We start from the raw sequence: 10882 nt of genomic DNA on the forward strand, positions 1-10882 counted from the left end.
CTCCATAGCAATTTATGGGGTGAGGTTCATTTTATACCTGCTAGAGGAGGACGGAAGATGCCCCTCCTTCTTGAGAGCAGGGACTCAAAAAGATAGTTGTACATCTATGTTCACAGCAGCATTATTCACAACAGCCAAAGGTGGAAACAACCCAAGGGTTCATTGATGGATGAATGGATCCAACAAAATACGGTATGTACATACAACCGGATATTATTCGGCCTTAAATAAGGACTACAATTCTGGCACATGCTACAGCATGATGAACCTTGAGGGCAGAATGCTAAATGAAATAAGTCAGATACAAAATGACAAATGCTGTATGATTCAACTTATTTGAGGAATGTAGAGTAGCCAAATTCATAGAGACAGAAGGCAGAATTGTGGTTACCAGGGACTAGGGGAAGAGGAATGGGGAGTTAGTGTTGAACGAGTACAGAGTTTCAGTTCTGCGAGATGAAAAAGTTCTGGAGATGGATGGGGGTGATGGTTGCCCAACAATGTGAATGCAGTTAATGCCACTGAATTGTACATTTAAAATGGTTAAAATGGCAAATTTTACATTATGTGTAGTTTACTACAAAAAAAAAAGTTCTCCCAAAGAAGAAATCAATATTCCAGTGACACACTTGATTTTCAGAAACTTTGGTATAGGTGGCTTTTCTTTTAGCAGATTGAAAAAAAAATTCATAAATTTGGTGATAGGCTGGGGGGAAACAAGACAAACTTATGCAAGGCTGGTGAGAATGTAAATCTGTGCGATCCCTATAGTGGGCAGTGGAGCGATAGATAAGAAAGCAGACATTCACAGATCCTTTTGCCCAACAATCCCAATCCTGGGAACAGCCCTGATAAGAGTGAAAGATTGACAAATAACCCAACTGTCTATCAATATTAGTAGAGGACTGTTGAATCGATGAGTACATCTCTACAATGGAAGATCACGTGGCTGTAAGTAAAGAATGAGCAGCGTTGTACGAACTGCTGCGGAATAATCTCTAGGATATGTTGTAATGTGCAAAAAAGAGAGGCAAGTACCATGTGTACTTCACTCGTATAGTGAGTTCACCATGTGAGTGAACTCTTGTATTAAGAAAAAATAATATGTCTACATATTTACTTACACATACCCTGAAATGTACATAAGAAGCTTGCTGGCCAGGCGCGGAGGCTCACACCTGTAATCCAAGCACTTTGGGAGGCTGAGGCAGGTGAATCACTTGAGCTCAGGAGTTTGAGATCAACCTGGGCAACATGGTGAAACTCTGTCTCTAACAAAGATACAAAAAATTAGCCAGGTGTGGTGGCGCATGCCTGTGGTCCCAGCTACTCAGGAGGCTGAGGTGGGAGGATTGCTTGAGCCTGGGAGGCAGATGTTGCAGTGAGCCGTGATTGTGCCAGTGCACTCCAGCCTGGGCAACAGAGCAAGACCCTGTAAAAAAAAAAAAATTAGCCTGTCGTGGTGGCGGGCACATGTGGCCCCAGCTACTCGGGAGGTTGAGGCAGGAGAATGGCGTGAACCCGGGAGATGCAGCTTGCAGTGAGCCGAGATGGCGCCACTGCCCTCCAGCCTGGGCGACAGAGCGAGACTCCATCTCAAAAAAAACAAAAAAACAAAAAAACGAAACTTGCTTATCTATGTGTGAGCATATGTGTGATGAGAGGACAAGAATTGAGAGGATGGGGTCAGGAAGAGGAGGAGGACATATGATTATCTATCTATCTACACACATGCATGTATACATATATATACACACACATACATATGCACAATGTGTATGTAACTCCCTGTGAAAATACTTTCTATTCAACAAATTAAAAAAAAAACAAACTTCAGTCAGAAGTGAAATTACATAGAATTTGGAATGCCTTGCCATAAATGGCCTCTCCATGGTACCTCATCCTGGCATCACCTAAATGGGAGGGTTCTACCCCAATAGCTGAAAGCCCTGCCTGAGCCTTGGGGGCTCTGTGCTGTGGCCAGTGCTGGACCATGCAGCTCTGGATGCCCCCGACCTGCCGTTCCTCTGACCACTCATGAGAAGCCCACAGGGGCAGCTCTACCACCTCACCTTCTTCTTCCATTGTTCCCACTTTCAGAGACCAGAATTTTCCCCAAACAAGTGAATATCTTGCTGTGTTTGCAGAAAACATCCTAGCATTGGAGGGACTACGAGATGGAAACATATCTCCCCTTTTCCATTTAGAAGTGGCTTGTTTGATTTCAAAATACAAACCCTGTCCTAATAACAAAAATTACTTTTTTTCCCAGAGATGTGCCAAAGACCCTCACCATCTATCTACAGGAGAATGTTCCATTTTTTGGATGCCTCATAGTCACCTGGTGTGGGGGACAGACCCTGTGGTGGCCCCACGGTCAGCACCTCCTTGTATTCACATCCTTGTGTGCTGCCCTCCGCTTGAGTGTGGGCAGGCCCTGTGACTTGCTTCACAGTAGAATGTGGCAAAGATGATGGGCTGTCACTCTTGGGCTTATGTTACATCGTGCAAAACCCGACTTGCAAGCAGATTTGCTTTTGTGCTCTTGCTGGCCTTGAAGAAGCAGGCTGCCATGTCGCGAATTGTCCATGCAGAGGCCACATGGCACATGAAGTGTGAACCATAAAAGAAAAGTTGACAAATGGTAATGATGCCTAGGAAAGAAAGATAAAGAAAAGGGGGTGCAGGAAAAACAAGAGGCCCAGCATCACGGAGTTAAAAGCAGTGTTTTGCTGGCTAATGCCAAACATAGACAACCAAGCCACAGATTTTTCCATAGCCCGAGAAGTTTTGTTTTTCTCAATGAAAAATCAGAATACTTTGCATTAAAGCATATCAGTGATATAGATAGCCTCAAATAATCAAAAAGAATTTACAAAGCTCTACAACTCTGGTGTCAGTTAGCTCGGTGGAATGACACTGTTGCTCTCTTTTCTGTCTAATGGGCATTTCCTTCTGAGATATTAGTTCTGCCTCCCACATGTTGCTGCTACTGGATGCTTGATGGCTGTGAGCCCCAGGCACGGGGGACTGAGGGCTTTGGTGTGTGTCTGGGTGAGCACAAATTACCTGAATGCTGATGTGGTAGGCGTCTTCTGGAAAGAACACTGTCTTTAATTGACTTAATGTTATTTTCACCTGGATAAAAATTTCAAATTTTTATACTATTTATATTTTCTTTCCTTCTTTCTTCTTTCTTTCTCTTTTCTTTCTTCTCCCATCCAAGTACTAACCAGGACCGACCCTGCTTAGCTTCCGAGATCAGACGAGATCGGGCGCGTTCAGGGTGGCATGGCCGTAGACTCTTTTCTTTCTTCTTTTCTTTCTTTCTTCCTTTCTTTCTTTCTTTCTTTCTTTCTTTCTTTCTTTCTTTCTTTCTTTCTTTCTTTCTTTCTCTCTTTCTTTCTTTCTTTCTCTCTTTCTTTCTTGCTTCCTGTCTCTCTCTCTCTCCCTTCCTTCCTTCCTAACTTCCTTTCTTCCCTCCTTCCTTCTTTCTTCCTTTTTCTTTCTTCTTTCTTTACTCTTTCTTTCTTTCCTTCTTTCTTTTCCTCTTTCTTTTTTTCTCCTTTCTTTCTTTCTTACTTTCTCTCTTTCTTTCTCTCTTCCTTCCTTCCTTCTCTCTTCCTTCCTTTTCTTCCGTCTTTCTCTCTCTCTGTCTCTCTCTCTCTTTCTGTCTCCCCCTTTTTTTCTTCCTTTCCTCTTTTCTTCCTTTCATGGGTCTCGTTCTGTCACCCAGGCTGGAGTGCAGTGGTGCAATCCTAGCTCACTGCAGCCTCAAACTCCTGGGGCTCAAATGATCCTCTCACCTCAGCCTCCTGAGTAACTGGAACTACAGGTTTACGCTACCGCAGCTGACTGATTTTTAAATTTTTTATAGAGATGGGATCTCACTATGTTGCCTAGACTAGTCTTGAACTCTTGGCTTCAAGCAATCCTCCTGCCTCAGCCTCTCAAAGTGCTGGGATTACAGTCACCCTGCCTGGCCCATTTTTTTTCTTTAGGGAGCTAGGGGTGAGTGTTTTGCATTTTCGTTTCCTCTCTTGTACTCTCAGCCTGGCTTCTGTTAGCACTGCTGTGTCTGGAAGACCAGGAAATCCCAGCCTAGAAGACTACCTAGAAGCTCCTTCCTGGCCAGAGAGGAGGACTGAGAACACCACAGCAAAGGGCTCCTGTTCTGAGCATGAGTGGAAACCCCTTAGACCTAACTTCCTGCTTTTCCTCTATGACAGCCTCGAGGTCTTTAGGAAAACGGTGACTCTGGAGCACAGCCCTGGATCCCTGATGGCAGGTGGATGAATCTGCTCACCACCTGGATGCTGCTAGTCCTTTCTCCAGCTCCGTGACTGAAAATGTGCTTTACTTCGCAAAAGCTATTTCTCCTCAGAACTCTAGAAATCAGATCTTGGCCCACCTCTTTCAGGTAAGGACCTTCTTAAAACTGATGCTTGGCCCAACTAAATTTGAATTACACCCTATCCCTCTTGGCCTTGTAAAATCATATGTGTATATTTTGAGACGAAGTCTTGCTCTGTTGCCTAGGCTGGCATGCAGTGGTGTGAGCTCAGCTCACTGCAACCTCTACCTCTGAGATTCAAGTGATTCTCCTGCCTCAGCCTCCCAGGTAGCTGGGACTTACAGGCACACACCATCATGCCTGGATAATTTTTGTATTTTTAGTAGAGATGGGGTTACACTGTGTTGCCCAGACTGGTCTCGAACTCCTGAGCTCAAGTGATCTGCCCGCTTCAGCCTCCCAAAGTGCTGGGATTACAAATGTTAGCCACCACCCCTGGCCCACATATAATTACCATAGAGTTCAAATTCTGGTTCTTGCAAGTCCTGGCTGTATGACCTTGTGCAAGTTACTTAACATCTATGTGCCTCATTTTCCTCATCTGCAAAATTACCTCTTCTTGGTGTTAGCATGAGGGTTAAACAAGAAAATGAAGTCTAAGGTTAGTATCATTGGAACAAGATAAATCAGGTTCCCATACTCATGGCTTACTAAGTATTAATTGGGGGGAGGAGGTTAATTCATTGTGTGGTCAGCAATTCCTTTGATGGGTCAGTAATCAACGCATAAGTCCACCTTCATCTGGTTGGAAACAGTATTGGTGATGGTGGGGAGGGGTCATTTGTAGGATGAGATATTTAGTCATGTGACTCATCACTGTTCTACCACATATCCACAGGAGGCAGCCTTTAGGCTAGAACTATGAGAGCAGTTAGGATGGAAAACTGGAAAGTGATTCCAGGGGACAGCCTAGGATAGATACAGATTTCCAAAAATTGAGATTTAAATATGTCAGCAACATTGCTCATTAATTAACTTGTTCAACAAACATTGAGTGTCATATCCTACCTTCTGGTCCCATCAAAAGGAGTAAAACTCAGCCCTCATCTCCTCAAGGAGCACTTAGATCAAGCCAACTTGTTGGTTTTTAAATTGTATTAGATAATGCATTGGACTTTGCTAAATTCTAGAGGATACTTACAAAATCAAATGCATGTCTAATCATGTAAAATGAGGGACATGTAAGAATAACTGGGTGTATTAGTTCATTCTCATGCTGCTATAAAGAACTGCCTGAGATTGGGTAATTTATAAAAGAAAGAGGTTTAATTAACTCACAGTTCTGAATGGCTGGGGAGGCCTCAGGAACCTTACAATCATGGTGGAAGGGGAAGCAAACACATCCTTCTTCACATGCTAGCAGGAAGGATAAGTGCTGAGCAAAAGGGGGAAAAGCCCCTTATAAAACCATCAGATCTTGTGAGAACTCATTTACTGTCACAAGAATAGCAGCATAAGGGTAACCGCCACCATGATTCAATTCCCTCCCACTGTGTCCCTCCCATGACATGGGGGGATTATGGGAACTACAATTCAAGATGAGATTTGGGTTGGGACACAGCCAAACCATATCACTGGGAGTGAATAGAATTTGTTGAGACAAATTGAAGAGTAATTTGTTTTGTTGAAGTGAGTGCAACTCGTTGGTATTATACTGTGTTCTGGGATCCAGGAGCCCAGTTTTTAGAACCTCCTCCAACCAAGACCACTTCATTATTCTAGCAGACTCACTGACCGTTTCTTATGTACAGTTTTCACTACTTTCCTAGATCCCTTGTGTTTAGATCGGGCAAAAAGACTAGTTCTAGCCAAAGAAATATGCACCCTGACCAAACTTAGACAATTGAGTATCTGCTTTCCACAGGCTCTTTCTATTTCACATCAACCTTGCAGGCCATGTGTTAAAAATGGTGCTATACAAGATGAAAGGAGTCTGGGATCCTGAGTTACTGCTTGGAAGGGAACTTCTCAATCTCAAATGGATTGTGGTACAAGCAGAAATAAACCTGTAATGTGTTAAGCCACAGAGGTTTGGGGGATGTTTGTTACTGCAGCTTGTGTAATTTACCCTGACTAATGTACTCTGTTACCATCCTTGCCAGGGCATATCTGGTCTTTCTATCCCTAATGCTACCTCTGGGTTTTAGTGGGAAAGAGGTCTCAAGGAAAGGGATTCTGTATATGAACATTGACATTTCTTCTTCCTATATAGAGCTGAACATTGGAGAGATTATGTTTGTTTAAAAAAGTTTTCACAAATCCTTTGTCATGAAGATTTCAGAGAAAGGTGACCATGAATTGTGTTAAGGTGACTTTTTATACACCAATTAAATAACCTGATTCAATGATTGCAGGGCATGAAGAGAAATGACAACAGTCTTGGGTGTTCTGATCTGAGTAGCTTGTCAGTGCCTAATAGCTCCTTTGCTGCATGTAGATACAAATGACCAATCTTACGCTTTTTTTTTTTTTTTTTTTTTTACCCTCTCAAGCTAGATTTTCTTTCCTCAAGAAAATGGGAAAATGTCACTGGTCACAACCTCTAAGCCCTATAAGTTTATGGCTTTATTTTATATTCTGGAGCGAAAAAAAAATTCACAATCAGAGAGAAAAGTAATTTTTCTGTTGCTAATAAGCTACGTATGTGCAAAAGGTTAGTTTTGGAATTTCTTTCAAAGATCCTGTGATTCAAAGTAAAATATTTGGTAAACTATAATGAGGTAATTGTGAGAAATGAGACATTAAAGTGGGTTTGGAGCCTTTTATATATTTCAAGTTTAAAAACAATTTGGTGTCTCCATCATTAAAACTAAACTTTCACCTGCTACAAATTTCCTTCTTTGCTCCAAAGACTATTGTTTGTTTGAACAGGGTGGAAAGGAGGTTGTCAGAGGCCTTTTACACAGTGCAAATGAGAGCAGAAATCAGCGGGGCCACAAGTGTTAATGAGAGAATGGCTGCTGATCAGAGCGTGGACTTGGCCACAGAAACTTTATCTTGAATTTTTAAAGTTTTTCAGTTGGTTATTGGTGGTTGCAATAAAATAAATTACTTCTAAAATATAAATATTGAGTGAGTCATAATGTCTTAAACGATTATGACCACACTTTGCAGACCTTGTGTTGTAACTTAAACTTGACATTTAAGCATTCACCCTGCATTTAGAATTTCTAAATCTTAATATGTATTACTGCACACACATTTTGAAAAATATATAGATGAATATATAGCATTTATACCAATACATATAAACACATATTTCTTTTAAAAGATAGGCAAATACCATCATTCCTTCACTGGTCAACTCATGGAAGTCATGCTTACTAATCAACTTTTCATGGATCTAACATTTTATGCATTCATCTATCACACAGCTTTTCCATTGGATAATAACTCATTTTATCTTCAGGACAAGTTTGCATATCAGGGATTAGTATCCTCATTTTCTTTGCTTCTGAGACGGAGTCTTGCTCTGTCGCCAGGCTGGAGTGCAGTGGCATTATCTCGGCTCACTGCAACCTCCAACTCTCTGAATCAAGTGATTCTCCTGCCTCAGCCTCCCAAGTAGCTTGGATTACAGGGACGTGCCACCACGCCCAGCTAATTTTTTTGTATTTTTAGTAGAGATGGGGTTTCATTCACCATGTTGGTCAGGATGGTCTCAATCTCCTGACCTTGTGATCCGCCCGCCTCGGCCTCCCGAAATGCTGGGATTACAGGCGTGAGCCACAGCGCCCAGCCATCCTCGTTTTCTAGATGAGGAAACTGAGGCTCAGCGAATGACATTATTACTGAGACAAAAGTTTGAGCCAGGGAGGTGCTTGGGAAGACTATGGGCCTCTGAAGAGGGCAATTAAATTAAAATAAAGAGTGAATTATTGTGAATATATGAACTACTCTAAAAAGATGAGAAATGTCACTCTCCCACTCAAAGTGGGGGAACTGGATGAGTTCAGGACCCTGAAATGTGGAAAGGCATTTAATGTAGGGAATGATGCTTATAAGAGGGTTTGAAGAGCTAGAGCAGAAGGCAGAGGGCATCCCCTGTAACTATTAGCCAATAACTCCCCACTCTTCCTCTTCCAAGCCACTGGTAGCCTCTAACCTACTTTCTCTCTCTAGAAACTTGCCTATTCTAAAAATTTCATACAAGTGGAATAATACAATCATACAACATTTGTCATTTTGTGCCCGGCTTATTTCACTTTATATAATATTTCCAACATGTTACATGTTGTAGCATGCACAGAACTTTCTTTCTTTCCATGTCTGAATAATATTCCATTGTATGGATATGCCACATTTTCTTTATCAGTTCATCTGTTGATAGATGCTTGGGTTGTTTCCATCGGATTGTCTTTTGATATGACACATACTATCCTCAGATCTACCTCCCTCCCTTCCTCTTTCCCAAAGCTGCTCAACCAGAGGCTTGGGTAACAATTGGCCACACCCAACTTATCTAAGTCTGTTCTGTCCTCCATTCAGATGGAAGCCCACCCTTCAAGATGACCATATAGAAAATAAAACTATTGTCCTGAGAGACCATCTTTCTTGCTATTTGGCACCCACTATAAATCCTCATGGGCTATATCCTTTTGAGAGACACCATCATTTAAAATTTGAAGATGTGCTATTTATTGTTGTTTTTCAACTCCAGACTCACCCTTTTAAATTCTGCTCTATGCTATTGGATTGGAGCAGAGGTTTTACAAACCACATATCCACTTTCCTTGCAGGTTCCATGTTAGGTTCTGCCAAGAGGGTGTACTGAAGAGAAGCTAAAAGATTGGAGTAGAAAAAAGGAACCTGCTCCTTCTTGTTTGCTTCCTGTCCCTCTGGGCATCACCCAAGCATGTTTCTTCACCCCAGCAGCAGCAGTTCTTTCACACAGTAGGAGCTGCATCCAGTGAGCAGTTTTTCCAACAGTTATAGATCCTACCTCATTGTACCACTACCCCACCTTGAGAACCAGCACCAGCTGGCAGGAGCATCTTCCTCACAGAACTGAATTTCAGCCCTACAAGGTCCCTCTTTTTAGCCCAGAAACATCATCAGCAGTTGGGCAGGGCCCCGTCCTCTGAGATCTGAGTTTCTGTTCCTCAGAGTCATTAAATTATATGTTTTAAAAATGCCTCTTCCCTTTGTTTCTGCCAGCCCTAAGGGTGGTGCTGCTTCTTGTAGTTGCTACTTCCATCTGTGACTTTCCAGTTAACTTTTAAACAATTTTATAACTAGTTAACAGCTATTTGTATTAAATTTTCACTTTAAGTCCTTGGTTATAAGGTGGCTTCTCCCCATCCTCTCCCAGCCCATACACAATACATGGACATCACACACATACTGCATGTGCATATGGTGTAGGAACATTCCCAGTCAAGATAGTGAATATACTGTGGAGGGCTTTAGAGTGAGGTCAGACCCCATGGATCCAGGGACCTTCCCTGAAAGGGACTGAAGCCCACTGTGGTCATTGAAGAACAGTGGAAAGCTCTAGTGGGAACTGGGCAAGTAGAAGTTCCTCTAGATCAGGAACATTTTCTGTCTCTTGAGAAGGTAATATTTTGAGTCTAAGAGAGGGTGGTCCAGGTCAGGCAGTCCCAGGTGATGGAAGAAAGGTGGCTTCTGAGGAATGATATCAGACCTTCATGTCTCCTTTCTTCTGTGATGCCCATAAGCAAAGATTGGCTTAAACATACCAACTTAGTTCTACTAGGGCAGATTAGGTATGGGTCCTGTATCCATACCAGAATCAAATGTTAAAAGGGAGCAGTGACTCTCTCCCCCAGGGGTGAGTGGCAGCTATAATTCATAAGAACTTTCCACTGGGGAAGGTGAATCAGTCCAAGACTGACTTGCAATAAGGCTTGGAGCTGAAGACAAGAATCACTGATGAACATGAAAACTATTGGATGAAAGTCTGAAGAGGGACAAGGTATTAAATTCTCTGAAAGTATTTCCCCACAGATTATTTATTAATTACAAAGGGAATTATAGTAATCAGGTGAAGAAATTTGGCAGACCCCACCCTATGGAAGTGATCAAAGTCGACACCACTCACAATGGGACAAACTGACATCATTTGGCTCCTGATATGATGCACTGAGAAGGACACAATATTGCTTATGTAATACGCCTGTCAAATGCACAATTAAGCAGCTTGAATTCACATTGTGGAATACTCTGCAAAGCCACTGGCTGGCACTCTTCAAGAATGTTATGACATGAAAGACAAAGAAAGGCTAAGGAACTTTTCCAGATTAACAGCGACTAAAGAGACATGGCAACAAGCTGCAATACATGATCAAGATTGGAGCCTGGGTCAGGGGAAAATTGTCCTAAAGGACATTTTTAGGATGATTGGCAAAAATTAAATATGGGCTATCTATTAGATAATGGTATTATATTAACATTAAATTTTCTGAGTTTGATTAATTGTGTTATGATCAGAGAATCTCCATGCCATGTTCTTGGGAAACATACACTGAAGTGTTTGGGGGTAAAGAGAGGGGTTGAGAATAGCCAGAG

General features: G+C 42.1%; 1 long non-coding RNA gene across 1 annotated transcript in view; it reads left to right on the forward strand.

Moving 5' to 3' along the window:
• The window catches only part of LOC129022400 (uncharacterized), a 127840-nt gene extending 123426 nt beyond the window's left edge, over positions 1-4414 (forward strand). Inside the window, exon 4 of the long non-coding RNA XR_010125275.1 lies at positions 4230-4414. This is a non-coding gene — a long non-coding RNA (uncharacterized LOC129022400). The remainder of the gene's footprint in view (positions 1-4229) is intronic.
• The last annotated feature ends 6468 nt before the right edge of the window (positions 4415-10882 follow it).

This window comes from Pongo pygmaeus, chromosome 22 (assembly GCF_028885625.2).
Source record: "Pongo pygmaeus isolate AG05252 chromosome 22, NHGRI_mPonPyg2-v2.0_pri, whole genome shotgun sequence".
Lineage (NCBI taxonomy): Eukaryota > Metazoa > Chordata > Mammalia > Primates > Hominidae > Pongo > Pongo pygmaeus.